This window comes from Hyperolius riggenbachi, chromosome 11, assembly GCF_040937935.1.
Source record: "Hyperolius riggenbachi isolate aHypRig1 chromosome 11, aHypRig1.pri, whole genome shotgun sequence".
In the NCBI taxonomy this organism is placed as follows: domain Eukaryota; kingdom Metazoa; phylum Chordata; class Amphibia; order Anura; family Hyperoliidae; genus Hyperolius; species Hyperolius riggenbachi.
The window spans coordinates 156,641,637-156,659,234 of record NC_090656.1 but is presented as its reverse complement, the minus strand read 5'-3'; the positions used below and the strand labels follow the sequence as shown (position 1 = coordinate 156,659,234).

Genomic DNA, 17,598 nt, shown 5'->3' with positions numbered 1-17,598 from the left:
GAAAAATGTAGTGTGGGTGCAGGTTTCTGATGTTTGTAGCCTCTCCTTCAGTTCATACACAGTGCGCCTGTCACACTAACACACACACTTCTCAGGACAACAGTGCAGAACTGAAGTGTGTACACACAACAGAGACCTAGTACCAGTCAGTGCACTGCACGTTATGTTCATGTGACCGGTTACATCTTGCAACATACAACAAGAGACTGTGTCCTCAGCGTACTATTATTATTTAGTATTTATATAGCGATGACATCTTACGCAGCGCTGTACAGAGTACATATAGTCTTGTCACTAACTGTCCCTCAAAGGAGCTCACAATCTAATTCTACCATAGTCATATGTCTATATTGTGTAGTGCATGTATATTTTAGTCTAGGGCCAATTTCGGGGGAAGCCAAGTAACTTATCTGTATGTTTTGGGATGTGGGAGGAAACCGGAGTACTCGGGGAAACCCACACAGACACAGGGAGAACATACAAACTCCTTGCAGATGTTAACCTGGCTGGGATTCAAACCGGGGACCCAGCGATGCAAGACGAGAGTGCTAACCACTACGCCCTATGGATACACTCACACTGCAGTGTTTGCAATTTCGATCAATTGCAAATTCACTGCATGCAGTGTTTCAGGGGGGGATGGCACTGTAATTCTCGTTCTATTGAACGGGAATCACAAGCGCAAATCGCGCTGAATCATGAGATTTTGCTCACGAATTGTGATCGCGGAGCTGAACGCGATCATGAGCAAATGGCGCTCCAAGAGCCAAGTGTGAATTAGCTGTTCAGCTATTAGCATCACCTCAACAAAAGAACATAAACCCGCTTATGCTATGTAGTGTACATACCACATATACAATGCGATTAGAACTGCTGTACTCAGCCCACAAAGACAATTACTAATACCTTCAGCTATTAGTAATTGTCTTTGTGGGCTGAGTACAGCAGATCTAATTGCATTGTATATGTGGTATGTACACTACTTAGCATAAGTGGGTTAGCAGAAACAGAGGATAGACAAAATACAGAGAAGAAAAATTACAGGCTGGAAAACTCAGGCAGACATTACATACACCGGCGCAGCCAGATGACATCACTGTAAATGTAACTGTACACTACCACAGGCTAATTTGCATACTGCACTGTGATTAGAGAAAGGAGCTGCTTGAGGAAGGAGGGACTGGAGGAAGTAGAAATCAGCTGGATGACACTGTAAACTTGCCAACCAACATATGGCTGCTCACTGCACTAGAATGCAGTAACAGAAATAAGGACATCTGACAGATATATTACAGCAAACATATATTTTTATTTATTAAAGCAGTATTATGCAACACATCAGATATTTTTACAGTATCACATTTTAAGGTCAGTTCCCCTTTAAACAAAATTAGGCAGGTGCATAAATTTGAAAAAAAAAGAAATGAAATCAATATTTAGTAGATCCTCCTTTTACAGAAATTACAACCTCTAAACGTTAGCTGTAGGTTCCGATGAGAGTCTGGATTCTGGTTGAAGGTATTTTGGACCATTCCGCTTTAAAAAAACATCTGTAGCTCATTCAGGCTTGATGGCTTCTGAGCATGGACAGCTCTCTTTAACTCAAACCACATATTTTCAATTATATTCAGGTTTGGGGACTGAGATGGCCATTCCAGAACGTTGTACTTGTTCCTCTGCATGAATGCCTTAATGGATTTTGAGCAGTGTTTAGGGTTGTAGTCTTGTTGAAAGATCCAGCCCCGGAGCAGCTTCAGCTTTGTCACCATTTCCTGGATATTGGTCTCCAGAATCTGCTGATAGTGAGTGGAATCCATGCGTCCCTCAACTTTGACAAGATTTCCAGTCCACATAGTCCCACAGCATGCTGGAACCACCACCATATTTTATTGTAGGTAGTAGGTGTTTTTCTTGGAATGCTGTGTTCTTTTTCCCTCCATGCATAAGCCCCTTATTATGCCCAAATAACTAAATTTTACTTTCATCAGTCCACAGCACCTTATTCCAAAATGAAGCTGGCTTGTCCAAATTATTATTATTGATTTATAAAGCGCCAACATGTTCCGTGGCACTGTACAAAGTAAGAAACAAACATGGGGTATATAATACCCCATGGAAGTGGCTTAAGGTAGCGCATATGCTTGTCGGAACAAATTCCTTTTTAGAGAGTGTTTAAAAGTAACAAAGGTTGGCGAGTGACGGATGTGTTGCGGGAGGGGATTCCAGAGAAGGGTTGAAGCGCGTGCAAAATCTTGTAAGCGTGAATGTGAGGAGGTGATTCTAGAGGAGGACAACAGAAGATCGTGTGCAGATCTGAGATTGCGATTGGGTTTGTATCTGGAAATTAGTGAGGATATGTCCCAGGTCAAGAGATTGTGGAGAGCTTTGTAGGTTAGGGTTAGGAGTTTGAATTGGATCCTCTGGTTAATTGGCAGCCAGTGAAGAGCTTGACAGAGAGGGTCAGCAGAGGGAGATTGAGAAGAAAGATGAATGAGACGAGCAGCTGATTTCAGTACCGACTGGAGCGGGGCCAGTTTGTTAGAAGGTAGTCCACAAAGTAGTATGTTGCAGTAGTCCAGACGAGAAATTATAAGAGCATGTATTATCATTTTGGTTGTGTCTTGAGTGAGAAAGGGACGGATGCGAGATATACAGTGGCTTGCAAAAGTATTCAGCCCCCTTGAAGTTTTCCACATTTTGTCACATTACTGCCACAAACATGAATCAATTGTATTGGAATCCAGGTGAAAGACCAATACAAAGTGGTGTAGACGTGAGAAGTGGAACGAAAATCATACATGATTCCAAACATTTTTTAAAAACAAATAACTGCAAAGTGAGGTGCGCGTAATTATTCAGCCCCCCTGAGTCAATACTTTGTAAAACCACCTTTTGCTGCAATTACAGCTGCCAGTCTTTTAGGGTACGTCTCTACCAGCTTTGCACATCTAGAGACTGAAATCCTTGCCCATTCTTCTTGGCAAAACAGCTCCAGCTCAGTCAGATTAGATGGACAGCAGTTTTCAGATCTTGCCATAGATTTTCGATTGGATTAAGATCTGGACTTTGACTGGGCCATTCTAACACATGGATATGTTTTGTTTTAAACCATTCCATTGTTGCCCTGGCTTTATGTTTAGGGTCGCTGTCCTGCTGGAAGGTGAACCTCCGCCCCAGTCTCAAGTCTTTTGCAGACTCCAAGAGGTTTTCTTCCAAGATTGCCCTGTATTTGGCTCCATTCATCTTCCCAGCAACTCTGACCAGCTGCCCTGTCACTGCTGAAGAGAAGCACCCCCAGAGCATGATGCTGCCACCACCATATTTGACAGTGGGGATGGTGTGTTCAGAGTGATGTGCAGTGTTTTCCGCCACACATAGCGTTTTGGCCAAAAAGTTCCATTTTGGTCTCATCTGACCAGAGCACCTTCTTCTACATGTTTGCTGTGTCCCCCACATGGCTTGTGGCAAACTGCAAACGGGACTTCTTATGCTTTTCTGTAAACAATGGCTTTCATCTTGCCACTCTTCCATAAAGGCCAACTTTGTGCAGTGCACGACTAATAGTTGTCCTATGGAGAGATTCCCCCACCTGAGCTGTAGATCTCTACAGTTGTCCAGAGTCACCATGGGCCTTTTGACTGCATTTTCCCTCAAAACCGCATAGCCCCCCTACAATCCATCATGAACGCAGCAGCCAGACTCATCTACTACTCCCACCGCTCTATCTCCACGACTCCCCTACGCAAATCCCTTCATTGGCTTCCAATTCACTTCAGAATTAGCTTCGAGATCCTATGTTTGGCCTACAAATCCATACACAAGTCCTGCCCAACCTACATCTCTGACCTGGTCAGCAGATATACACCTGGCCACCCACTTCGCTCATCCAACAACCTCCTCTTAACCACCCCACGCATCTCGCACTCCCATGCACGACTGCAGGACTTCACTAGAGCTGCCCCCATCCTGTGGAACTCTCTCCCACTGCCCATCAGGCTCGTTCCCACCTTCAACACCTTCAAAAAGCACTCAAAACTCACTTCTTCAAGGAGGCCTACATCAACTCAACACTGCCCTAATCCTTTCTGCCAATAACTTCTTGCTGCACTCCCTCCTTTTGTGTCACCAACCCCTCCTTCTAGATTGTAAGTCTTTGGCAGGGCCCTCTCCCCTTGTGTATCATACTTGACTGTTTGCACTTTACCCAGAATTTGGAACTTGTAATTTTTACCACTACCACTCCAGATTATGATCTGGCATTGTACTACTGTCTGCATTGTGTTGTGTATCTTTTTGCTATTACCTGTATTGTTGTATCTATTGTCTATTACCTGTATTGTTCTGTCACCCCTGTTATCATTGTCTGTAACCCTATTTATTGTACAGCGCTGCATAATATGTTGGCGCTATATAAATCAAATAATAATAATAATTTCTGATCAGCGCTCTCCTTGTTCGGCCTGTGAGTTTAGGTGGACGGCCTTGTCTTGGTATGTTTACAGTTGTGCCATACTCCTTCCATTTCTGAATGATCGCTTGAACAGTGCTCCGTGGGATGTTCAAGGCTTTGGAAATCTTTTTGTAGCCTAAGCCTGCTTTAAATTTCTCAATAACTTTATCCCTGACCTGTCTGGTGTGTTCTTTAGACTTCATGGTGTTGTTGCTTCCAATATTCTCTTAGACAACCTTTTAGGCCATCACAGAGCAGCTGTATTTGTACTGACATTAGATTACATACAGGTGCACTCTATTTATTCATTAGCACTCATCAGGCAATGTCTATAGGCAACTGACTGCACTCAGACTAAAGGGGGCTGAATAATTACGCACACCCCACTTTGCAGTTATTGATTTGTAAAAAATGTTTGGAATCATGTATAATTTTCGTTCCACTTTTAACGTGTACACCACGTTGTATTAGTGTTTCACGTGAAATTCCAATAAAATTGATTCATGTTTGTGGCAGTAATGTGACAAAATGTGGAAAACTTCAAGGGGGCCGAATACTTTGCAAGCCACTGTATTTTTGAGTTGGAGATGGCAAGAGCTGATTATGGAGTTAAGATGAGGAATAAAAGAGAGAGAAGAGTCGAATATTACCCCCAAGCACAGTGCTTTGGTAATTGAAGTTATGGGAGTGTTATTAACATTTATAGCTACTTCAGGCAGAGAGGTGGCCAGAGACGGTGGAAACATTTTTAGTTCTGTTTTACTCATATTAAGTTTTAGGAAGCGAGAGGACATGAAGGAGGATATAGCAGGCAAGCAGTCAGGAGCACGTTTGAGGAGGGAGTTAAGGTCTGGGTCCGAGAGGCAGAGGCGTAGCTAGGGCTTTCAGCGCCCGGGGACAAAAGACTATTAATGTGCCCTTTAAGGAGAAACTTGTGACGCGTAGCGCTGCGCCAAAAAAGGGGGTGTGGGTACTCTGTAAAGTGTACATGTAGAGTGTAATGTGTAGAGGTCAGTGCTATATAAATACATAATAATAATATGGTAGGACATTAGACTAGGACTATGGTAGGATTAGATTGTGAGCTCCTCTGAGGACAGTCAGTGACATGACTATGTACTCTGTACAGTGCTGAAGAATGTCAGTGTTATATCAATCCATAATAATAATATGGTAGGACTTATGACTATGGTAGGATTAGATTGCGAGTTCCTCTGAGGACAGTCAGTGACAGGTCTATGTACTCTGTAAAGTGCTGCAGAAGAGGCCAGTGCTATATAAATACATAATAATAATAATAACATGGTAGTACATTATATTATGACAGGATTAGATTGTGAGCTCCTCTGAGGACAGTCAGTGACATGATTATGTACTCTGTAAAGTGCTACAGATGTCAGTGCTATATAAATAGATAATCATAATATGGTAGGACATTATGCTATGACTTTGGTAGGATTAGATAGTGAGCTCCTCTGAGGACAGTCAGTGACCTGACTATGTACTCTGTAAAGTGCTGCAGAACAGGTCAGTGGCAGTGCTACCATAAGTTAACAGAAAAGGATTACTATGAAATTGGGTCTCTAGGTAAGATAACATTTTTTGCCCTTCACTGATAGCCACCTGGCTTAATTAGCTAGATTTTGGTGGCGGCTTGCTTGCATCCAGCCTTACACCTGGCCCCTAGACTCTCTACAGTCTTGCAGTCAGCATAGGTGCAGTCTGGCCATACATGCGCAGAACACCCCAGACCAGGGGCTCTCCTGGGGCAATTTGTGGACAATCCAGGGCGGCGGAGGACAGCAAGGGAGCGATCAGCCTGGAGGGGGCTGGAGGAAGCCCCAAGCATGTATATATATATATATCTTTTTTTTTTTAAATCCCCTGCCTCAGACTTACTATAAGCCACCAGTAAACAAGAAAGTGCTTCTTCAATTGCAAACTGCTGAAAAGTTAATCTGCTTGAAGTTCAGCAATTCAGAGCAGCAAATACAGGGTTAATGACCTCCCAGTGAAAGCAATGTTAGCCATGCAGTATTCACACAGATTCACATGAAAGTCACACAAGCAGGCTGTGCTGTGAGTCAAACACAAAAGTGTGAAAAGCAGCTGCAGGATGATTTGAGCAAATGAGCGATGCTGCCTTCACAAGATAAGGATCAAAGCCAGCAGAGATGATAACAATCTGCCACAGCTCCAGGTTTTGCCTCTCTCACCTCCTCCGAACTCCGACCCTGCAAATGATGTCCCTCTGATTAGCCTGGTTTGTCCTCACCACAGGCAGGGTCTGTCTAAGATGACATCAGCTGTGCATCCTCGGCAGAAGCTGTACTCAGGGCAGGGTCATGTTGTGAATGCCTGTCTTCAGCTCAACAACTCACAGGGGGCAGCAGGGATGATCATCCTCCTCTCCCTGCACATCTGTTTGAAAAGTGCGGGCTGCGGTCGCCGGTCCCACCCCCCATAATGACATGTGCTGTGCTGTGCTGAGCTGAGCTGACTGTAACCCACTCAGCAGTGATTGGGCCACACTCATCACAGGAAGTGCTGTGTTCGTTGCCAGGCAACCACAGCACAAGTCCTGCTGCAGAATCTATGCTGACTGGGAGACTTTTGTTTTTCCTGACTGGGAGAGAAAGGAGATTAAAAAAAACAACAAAACAATGAGCGGCTGGGCGCCCTAGGGGGTCACCGCCTGGGGGCACTTGTCCTACCCCGCCCCCCCAAAGCTACGCCCCTGCCGAGAGGTACAGTTGTGTATCGTCTGCATACAGGTGGTATTGAAACCCGAATGAGTTGATTCAGGCTGCTTACACACAGGGACGTTACAGGCGCACGTTAGTGCACCTGTAACCAGGGCTGGATTTACAGCTCAGGAGCCTATAGGCACAGAAGTTCTAGCGCCCTAAACCCCGCCCCTCCATATAGACCACGCCCAGACCACACCCCTTTTCTTATCAAATAAAAATCACACAAAGTAATACAGGTATTACCAAAAACAAGTAGAGAATACCAACAATATGTAAATATTACTAATGACACACATAATTTACCAAATATAGGCCAATATTACCAACAAGCAGAAAATAATACAAATCACAAGGAAATGTTACTAAATACACATAAATTGTGACAAATAGTTTCTAATCACAGGCAGGTAATAATAAGTAGATTTTAGAGATAGGTAGATTCTAGTGATAGGAAGGTGGTGGTAGACAATATGGATGGTCAGTTGATGCAAATTTTACTGTGGCCTAGACAACATCCCCTTCCCTTGCCTTTATACAGTACAGGGTGGTGCACAAAAGACGGGCCCAGCTGCCTGTCATGAGCGCAAATATCCAGGAAAACACTAGCTGGACTGTCCATATGCACCTCTTGCTCTATCCCAACTGTGTGTGTCCTCTCCCGCTTTATTGAAGCCTGTGTCGCCTTAATTTGTGTATGAGAGCGTTACCCATACAGCAGCAAAGATAGGCGACACAGGCTTTAATAAAGCTAGAGAGGGCACAATCAACATGGGGGCCAGCCAGCGTCTGCCCGTAAACACATGCTAATGGCAGGTAGCAGGGTTAGTCCTTTGTGTGCTGCCCTGTCTGTTTGCAGCCTAGACAAGAACCCCTCTCTCATAAAGCTCACTTCCTGTGGGACCCTCCTTCTTCCCTAGATCACTGGTCCTAAGCAGACCCTGGCCTAGGTAATACCCTCCCCCCCAGGCAGACTGTAGCCTGGACAATAATAATTCTATACCCCCCCCCCCCCCCCCCCACACACACACACACACACACACACACACACACCCCATAAACCATGCCATTCAAAGGAAACCAAAGAGGATTTATACTGCAGATTTGATACTTACCTGGGGCTTCCTCCAGTCCCATAAGCACGTCCCTTGCTGTCCTCCCGGGGTCTGCTGTTCACACAATCAGCCCCGGTATGCGCAGAAGACCCCGGGTGATGCGACTGAGCCAGTTAAAGGGGAACTGAAGTAAGAGGTATACGGAGGCTGCCATATTTATTTCCTTTAAGCAATACCAGTTGCCTGGCAGCCCTGATGTTCCTCTGCCTCTAATACTATTAGCCATAGCCCCTGAACAAGTATGCAGCAGATCAGGTGTTTCAGACTTTAAAGTCAGATCTGACAAGACTAGCTGCATGCTTGTTTCTGGTGTTATTCAGATACTACTGCAGAGAAATAGACCAGCAGGGCTGCCAGGCAACTGGTATTGATTAAAAGGAAATAAATATGGCAGCCTCTATACCTCCTCCACCCTTTAACGGTGCTGATTGCGGCTGAACAGCAGACCGCGGGAGGGACTCGGACGTGCTTATGGGGATGAAGTAAGCCCCGGGTAAGTATAAAATCTGCAGCATATATCGTCTCTGGTTTCCTTCAAATGGCATGATTTATGGGGGTACACATTAAAGGAAAAATTTTGAATTTCTAACTACAAGCATTTATATATACATGGGGCTTCCTCCAGCCCTTGACAGGCCACGGGCTCCATTGCGTCCTCCTGGTGTCCGTTCCTTCACTATCCAGTCCAGTAGTTTGGGACTACTACTCATGCGCAGCTGTGGCCGACTCACACACGTGCAATGGTGAGCGACTAAGCCCAATCGTGGCTTTAACTGGGCAAGACAGGGGAGGAACGGACAAGCCCTAGAGGACGGAACAAAAGCCCTAGGTAAGTATAAATGTTTGTAGTTTGCAAAAAGCCTTACAATATTGAGCCACACCACACCACTAACACACAGACACAAACCCTTCCCCCCCAATAAACCCACACCACCAACGTGCAGACATAGGACTTGATTCATGAAGCTGCGCTGCTATAGCAGCATGAGCTACATGACAGCAGCACAAGCTAAATACTGGGCTGCATGCTATTGGCGGTCGTGCTGTGTAGCGGCCTTCCTTAGTTACGCGCCCTGTTTACATAGCAATGCACGTTCCAGGGTGCTGTGAAGTGGTTGCGATACTTCATACTTCGATGTTAATTAAACATAGTAGTGGCTGCGTTAGTGAAGTACAACACCTAGGAGCGTGCATTACTATATAAACAGGGCGAGTAACTAAGGAAGGCACGTTATACAGCATGACTGCGCGTAGCGTGCAGCCCTGATTTTAGCTTGGCTGCTATCATGTAGCTCCACAGCTTCATGAATCAGGGTGATAGACCCTTATCTCTCCCCCACCCCACATAAACCCACCCAACCAAGCAACACACAGACTTATGCCGAGCATACACAGGTTTTTTTTTAACTTTTTTATCAATCGAGCCGCTGATGGCTCGATTGATAATTTCCGACAGGTCCGATGACCCGCCGGATCGATTCCCGGCTCGATCCCCGGACAATAGCGGGGAATCGAGCGGAAGATAAGGAAGCGCCTGCAGGGACACGGCGGGAGTCGATCCGGCTGCTAATCGAGCCGCTGGTCGACCCGTGTATGCCCAGCATTAGACTCTTCTCTTCCCCCCCACCAACACACAGACTTCTCCTCCCACCCATAACCCCACACCACCAACACACACACTGAGGCACAGGAAGGATGGTATCCTCCCCCCCAATAAACACACAGACCCCCACCCCCAATAGCACTAACAGACACAGAGGATCAGGATGGTATCCTCCCCCCCCCCCCATACCACTAACGGTCACAGACACCCTCGGTGCTCCACCCTAATCCCCCCCCCCCCACATAAAAGCAGGTAGCAGTAAAAAAAATAAAAATAAAGTTACTTCACCATACTGCCACACGTGTGCAGATAGCTTCAAGACCCAGATTGTATATACAGGGGGCGGGGCGGAGTTGTAACTACAGACAGACTGAGACAGTGCAGGGCTATCTCCCGAGCCCTCCCTACAGGGATGTTTCCTCCGCCCCCTCCCCGCCTGTCACTTCAAAACACATGCCGAGCGGCTGCCTGCCTTAATGGACAAGAGAGGCATCGGTGGGGCGGAGCTTCTTCTTACCTGTGCTGCACCTGCACGAGTTGTCCTCCTCTCTGTCCCCCTGATCACACCGGCGCAGGCAGGATAATTTCGCCGGTCGGGTCCGGATCATGCCGCTGCCCACGTGGTTTATCAGTCAGAGCCTCAGGAGAAGGCTCCAGCGGGCAGCAGCAGAGACAGACAATCGCGCCGCCCCCCGCCGCCTATACACGCAGCAGCTGCTGTCAAGTTGCAGCGCTGCGTGCAGGCATCTTTACGGCTGCCGGTGGGCTGGGAGAGCGGCAGTAAGAACTGAATGTGTGTGTCACTAGCTGCCCGCCCCTCACTGTATGATACAAAGAGAAGGAGGCGGGCGGGCGGCGTGATACAAAGAGAAGGAGGCGGTGCGGGCGGCGCTGGCATTAGTGTTGATTTTTCTGACTTCCAATCTTAAAGGGACAAGATTTAAACCCGCCCCTTGGCCAATCAGGTGCCTGTAGGCACGTGCCTAGTGTGCCTTATGGTAAATCCGGCCCTGCCTGTAACGCTCCCCCAACGCGCAGCAATGTAACACAAGTGGGCTGTTCACACAGTTCACGTTGCGTTACATGTAACGCTGCACGTTCTCCCGAAAGTGCAGCATGCTACGGCGTTAGAGCGGCTTAAGCCACGTTAGACTGTCTACACATGCGCAGTCATGTTGGGGAGGAGCGGAGAGCGGCCAGGCACATGGCTAATTAATATTCACTGCACATTGTGACGTGCAGTGTTTACTTCCTGGAGCGGCCGCTCTGTGCGGTGTTTGGCCGGCGGGACCACATGATGCCGCATGCGCACAAGAGTACGCATCACGGCATCACGGACGCCAGAGAGAGCTGCACAACGCGTCTCACTCTGACGTCCACATAGAAGAGCATCCGGCGTCGCATTAGGTGCACGTTATGCGACCTTAACGTGGCACCTAACGCAACGTCTTAGTGTGCAAGTAGCCTAAGTCACCAAGACCGTGCATGTAGATGGAAAAGAGGAGGGGACCAAGGACACAGCTTTGAGGAACCCCGACAGACAAAGCATGAGGAGAAGAGATCTGATCTGAGTAGGAGACTGTGAAGGACCTTCCAGGGAGGTAGGAAGATAACCATGTGAGAGCTAGGCCCTTTATTCCTACATTTGAAAGTATTTGTAAGAGTTAGGTGTGGTCGACCGTATCGAATGCTGATGACAGATCAAGAAGGATGAGTATGGAAAATGTACCTTTGGATTTAGCTGTAAGAAGGTCATTGGCTACTTTGGTAAGGGCCATTTCCATGGAGTGGAGTCCAAATGTGCTTTAGCATACCTCAAGCAGCTCTGTTTGTGCTGTGGGTGGAGGTAAGGCTTTCTCTGCATCACTCTTGCATACAGCATCTCCTTCTGTAAAGTGCGCTGAATGGTTGAACCAGTGCTGGTCGTAATGGAAAAATCTACCCTTACGGATCATTACACGTAATTTTATTACTCATTACACATTTACGGTTATGGCGTAGGCAATTATCTACGGTTCATCGCTGTAATTACGCGTTAACTTGTTCAGTTACACGTAAGGATATCGTAATGTAGGCGATTACGCTACGTTATGCGTAGTGCCGTAATACCAATTAATGCGTACTTTTTGACGCATACGGACGATGTGTACGCAATAGCCGTCAATGTGACAGCTATTGCGTACACATCATTCGTATGCGTCAAAACGTACGCTTATATACTGAAAGGCGGGAAGAGATACTATTGGTTGCTTAGGATGTTGACTGATTGGCTACTCTTAGAAAAGGGGAGTTGTACGTTAGTAATTACGCGTAAAATTAAGCGTAAGTCATCGTAAAATTATGCATACCTAGCAATTACAGTAGACAGCGTAATTACGATACCAATTTACGGCTTACGCGTAAATAATTACGCGTAAGACTGTAAATTACGCGTAGCGCTTACACGTAATTTTGCATTGAGTTACGATGCGTAATTACGCTCATGCGTAATTTCGGCCCAGCACTGGGTTGAACGATGCACAGTGACTCCATCTGCAGCAAGATGATGTTGTAGGTCTATGGTGCTGGTCTGTGGGTTGACTGACTGTTCTCACCATTCCTCACTTCTGTTTATCTGAGATTTTTCTTGGTCTGCCACTTCGAGCTTTAACTTGAACTGAGCCTGTGGTCTTCCATTTCCTCAACATGTTCCTAACTGTGGAAACAGACAGCTGAAATTTCGGAGACAGCTTTCTGTATCGTTCCCCTAAACCATGATGGTGAACAATGTTTGTCTTCAGGTCATTTGAGAGTTGTTTTGAGATCCCCATATTCAGAGAAAATTAAAAGAGGAGGGGAACTTACAATTGGCCCCCTTAAATACTCTTTCTCATAATTGGATTCACCTGTGTATGTAGGTCAGGGGTCACTGAGCTTACCAAGCCAATTTGAGTTCTAATAATTAGTTCTAAAGATTTTGGAGTCAATAAAATGACAACAGTGCCCAAATTTATGCACCTGCCTAATTTTGTTTAACCAATTATTGCACACTTTCTGTAAATCCAATAAACTTAATTTCACTTCTCAAATATCACTGTGTGTGTTTCCTATATGATACATTTAATTGACATTTTTTATCGTAACAACCAACGATTTATACAGGAAAATCATGACAATGAACAAAGTTGCCCAAACTTTCGCATCCCACTGTAAATGCAGATAAAACTGAAGTTCTTCAGATACGAGGGCAGCACATGACAACAAAACAACTTCACTGCAGTCTTCACCACTGGGAATAGAAGACACAAATCTACACAGCTCTGAGCATATGCATAGCCTGGGAGTTCTAATTGATGGGGATTTAAACTTCAGAACTCACATCTCTGCTGTGGTGAAATTATCATATTTTCACCTGAAGAACATCACAAAAATCAAGCACCTCATCCCCCCCCCCCCCCCCCCCCATAAGATCATAAGACATTAGGTTATCACCATGTACCATAGAAAAAGATCTGGGCACCGTCTCTCTATAAAATCCTTTTATTGTTCCGTCCGACTACCCCCTGATCATCCGATCCCATCCATCACAGCACATGTACAGGACGCCAGGCTTGAAAATTCACTTTTCATGTTATGCTGGAAGTGTCCATAGGAATATGGTGGCAATTTTTCTGGAACAATAAAAGGATTTTATAGAGACGGTGCCCGGATCTTTTTCTATGGTACATGGTGTTATAGACTGTTCATTCCACAATACTGGTTGCACGTCTTCTCTATACATCCAGAATCCTATCGTGTACATATAGATGGATATATACAGTGGGTTGCAAAAGTATTCGGCCCCCTTGACGTTTTCCACATTTTGTCACATTACTGCCACAAACATGAATCAATTTTATTGGAATTCCACATGAAAGACCAATACAAAGTGGTGTACACATGAGAAGTGGAACGAAAATCATACATGATTCCAAACATTTAAACATTTTTTACAAATCAATAACTGCAAAGTGGGGTGTGCGTAATTATTCGGCCCCCTGAGTCAATACTTTGTAGAACCACCTTTTGCTGCAATTACAGCTGCCAGTCTTTTAGGGTATGTCTCTACCAGCTTTGCACATCTAGAGACTGAAATCCTTGCCCATTCTTCTTTGTAAAACAGCTCCAGCTCAGTCAGATTAGATGGACAGCGTTTGTGAACAGCAGTTTTTAGATCTTGCCACAGTTTCTCGATTGGATTTAGATCTGGAGTTTGACTGGACCATTCAAACACATAGATACGTTTTGTTTTAAACCATTCCATTGTTGCCCTGGCTTTATGTTTAGGGTCATTGTCCTGCTGGAAGGTGAACCTCCGCCCTAGTCTCAAGTCTTTTGCAGTCTCCAAGAGGTTTTCTTCCAAGTTTGCCCTGTATTTGGCTCCATCCATCTTCCCATCAACTCTGACCAGCTTCCCTGTCCCTGCTGAAGAGATGCACCCCCCGAGCATGATGCTGCCACCACCATATTTGACAGTGGGGATGGTGTGTTCAGAGTGATGTGCAGTGTTAGTTTTCCGCCACACATAGCGTTTTGCATTTTGGCCAAAAAGTTCCATTTTGGTCTCATCTGACCAGAGCACCTTCTTTCACATGGTTGCTGTGTCCCCCACCAGAGTTGGGCCGAACGGTTCGCCTGCGAACGGTTCCATGCGAACTTCAGTGGTTCGCGTTCGCGTCCCGCAGGCGAGCCTTTGCGGAAGTTCGGTTCGCCCCATAATGCACATGGAGGGTCAACTTTGACCCTCTACATCACAGTCAGCAGGCCCAGTGTAGCCAATTAGGCTACACTAGCCCCTGGAGCCCCACCCCCCCTTATATAAGGCAGGCAGCGGCGGCCATTACGGTCACTCGTGTGCTGCCTGCGTTAGTGAGAGTAGGGCGAGCTGCTGCAGACTGTCTCTCAGGGAAAGATTAGTTAGGCTTAACTTGTTCCTGTCTGGCTGCATACCTGTTCTGTGAACCCACCACTGCATACCTGTGCTGTGAACCCACCACTGCATACCTGTGCTGTGAACCCACCACTGCATACCTGTGCTGTGAACCCACCACTGCATACCTGTGCTGTGAACCCACCACTGCATACCTGTTCAGTGAACCCACCACTGCATACCTGTGCTGTGAACCCACCACTGCATACCTGTGCTGTGAACCCACCACTGCATACCTGTTCAGTGAACCTGCCACTGCATACCTGTTCTGTTCAGTGGACCCGCCACTGTATACCTGTTCATTGCACCCACCACTGCATACCTGTGCTGTGAACCCACCACTGCATACCTGTTCTGTGAACCCACCACTGCATACCTGTGCTGTGAACCCACCACTGCATACCTGTTCAGTGAACTTGCCACTGCATACCTGTTCTGTTCAGTGGACCCGCCACTGTATACCTGTTCATTGAACCCACCACTGCATACCTGTTCTGTGAACCCACCACTGCATACCTGTTCTGTGAACCCACCACTGAATACCTGTGCTGTGAACCTGCCACTGCATACCTGTTCTGTTCAGTGGACCCGCCACTGTATACCTGTTCATTGAACCCACCACTGCATACCTGTGCTGTGAACCCACCACTGCATACCTGTGCTGTGAACCCACCACTGCATACCTGTTCTGTGAACCCACCACTGCATACCTGTTCTGTGAGCCCGCCACTGCATACCTGTTCAGTGAACCCGCCACTGCATACCTGTTCAGTGAACCCGCCACTGCATACCTGTTCTGTTCAGTGCACCCGCCACTGTATACCTGTTCAGTGAACCCGCCACTGCATACCTGTTCTGTTCAGTGGACCCGCCACTGTATACCTGTTCAGTGAACCCGCCACTGCATACCTGTTGTGTTCAGTGAACCTGCCACTGCATACCTGTTCTGTGAACCCGCCACTGTATACCTGTTCTGTTTAGTGAACCCGCCACTGTATACCTGTTCTGTTTAGTGAACCCGCCACTGCATACCTGTTCTGTTCAGTGGACCCGCCACTGTATACCTGTTCAGTGAACCCGCCACTGCATACCTGTTGTGTTCAGTGAACCCGCCACTGCATACCTGTTCAGTTAACCCGCCACTGCATACCTGTTGTGTTCAGTGAACCTGCCACTGCATACCTGTGCTGTGAACCCACCACTGCATACCTGTGCTGTGAACCCACCACTGCATACCTGTGCTGTGAACCCACCACTGCATACCTGTTCAGTGAACCCACCACTGCATACCTGTGCTGTGAACCCACCACTGCATACCTGTGCTGTGAACCCACCACTGCATACCTGTTCAGTGAACCTGCCACTGCATACCTGTTCTGTTCAGTGGACCCGCCACTGTATACCTGTTCATTGCACCCACCACTGCATACCTGTGCTGTGAACCCACCACTGCATACCTGTTCTGTGAACCCACCACTGCATACCTGTGCTGTGAACCCACCACTGCATACCTGTTCAGTGAACCTGCCACTGCATACCTGTTCTGTTCAGTGGACCCGCCACTGTATACCTGTTCATTGAACCCACCACTGCATACCTGTTCTGTGAACCCACCACTGCATACCTGTTCTGTGAACCCACCACTGAATACCTGTGCTGTGAACCTGCCACTGCATACCTGTTCTGTTCAGTGGACCCGCCACTGTATACCTGTTCATTGAACCCACCACTGCATACCTGTGCTGTGAACCCACCACTGCATACCTGTGCTGTGAACCCACCACTGCATACCTGTTCTGTGAACCCACCACTGCATACCTGTTCTGTGAGCCCGCCACTGCATACCTGTTCAGTGAACCCGCCACTGCATACCTGTTCAGTGAACCCGCCACTGCATACCTGTTCTGTTCAGTGCACCCGCCACTGTATACCTGTTCAGTGAACCCGCCACTGCATACCTGTTCTGTTCAGTGGACCCGCCACTGTATACCTGTTCAGTGAACCCGCCACTGCATACCTGTTGTGTTCAGTGAACCTGCCACTGCATACCTGTTCTGTGAACCCGCCACTGTATACCTGTTCTGTTTAGTGAACCCGCCACTGTATACCTGTTCTGTTTAGTGAACCCGCCACTGCATACCTGTTCTGTTCAGTGGACCCGCCACTGTATACCTGTTCAGTGAACCCGCCACTGCATACCTGTTGTGTTCAGTGAACCCGCCACTGCATACCTGTTCAGTTAACCCGCCACTGCATACCTGTTGTGTTCAGTGAACCTGCCACTGCATACCTGTTCTGTGAACCCGCCACTGTATACCTGTTCTGTTTAGTGAACCCGCCACTGCATACCTGTTCTGTTCAGTGGACCCGCCACTGTATACCTGTTCAGTGAACCCGCCACTGCATACCTGTTGTGTTCAGTGAACCCGCCACTGCATACCTGTTCAGTTAACCCGCCACTGCATACCTGTTGTGTTCAGTGAACCTGCCACTGCATACCTGTTCTGTGAACCCGCCACTGTATACCTGTTCTGTTTAGTGAACCCGTCACTGTATACCTGTTCTGTTTAGTGAACCCGCCACTGCATACCTGTTCTGTTCAGTGGACCCGCCACTGTATACCTGTTCAGTGAACCCGCCACTGCATACCTGTTCTGTTCAGTGGACCCGCCACTGTATACCTGTTCAGTGAACCCGCCACTGCATACCTGTTGTGTTCAGTGAACCTGCCACTG

The 17,598-nt window shown here is 47.0% G+C and overlaps 1 protein-coding gene across 10 annotated transcripts in view; it reads right to left on the bottom strand.

Annotated features, from left to right (window-relative positions):
- The window catches only part of CCDC88B (coiled-coil domain containing 88B), a 948,743-nt gene that overhangs the window by 822,565 nt on the left and 108,580 nt on the right, over positions 1 to 17,598 (bottom strand). Inside the window, exon 1 of one of the 10 annotated variants that reach the window (XM_068261747.1) lies at positions 6,667 to 6,815. The exons of the other annotated variants lie outside the window; for them this stretch is intronic. The gene's annotated coding sequence lies outside the window, so the exon portion shown is untranslated. Of the gene's footprint in view, positions 1 to 6,666; positions 6,816 to 17,598 lie in introns of those variants that run through there. 10 annotated transcript variants of the gene reach the window in all.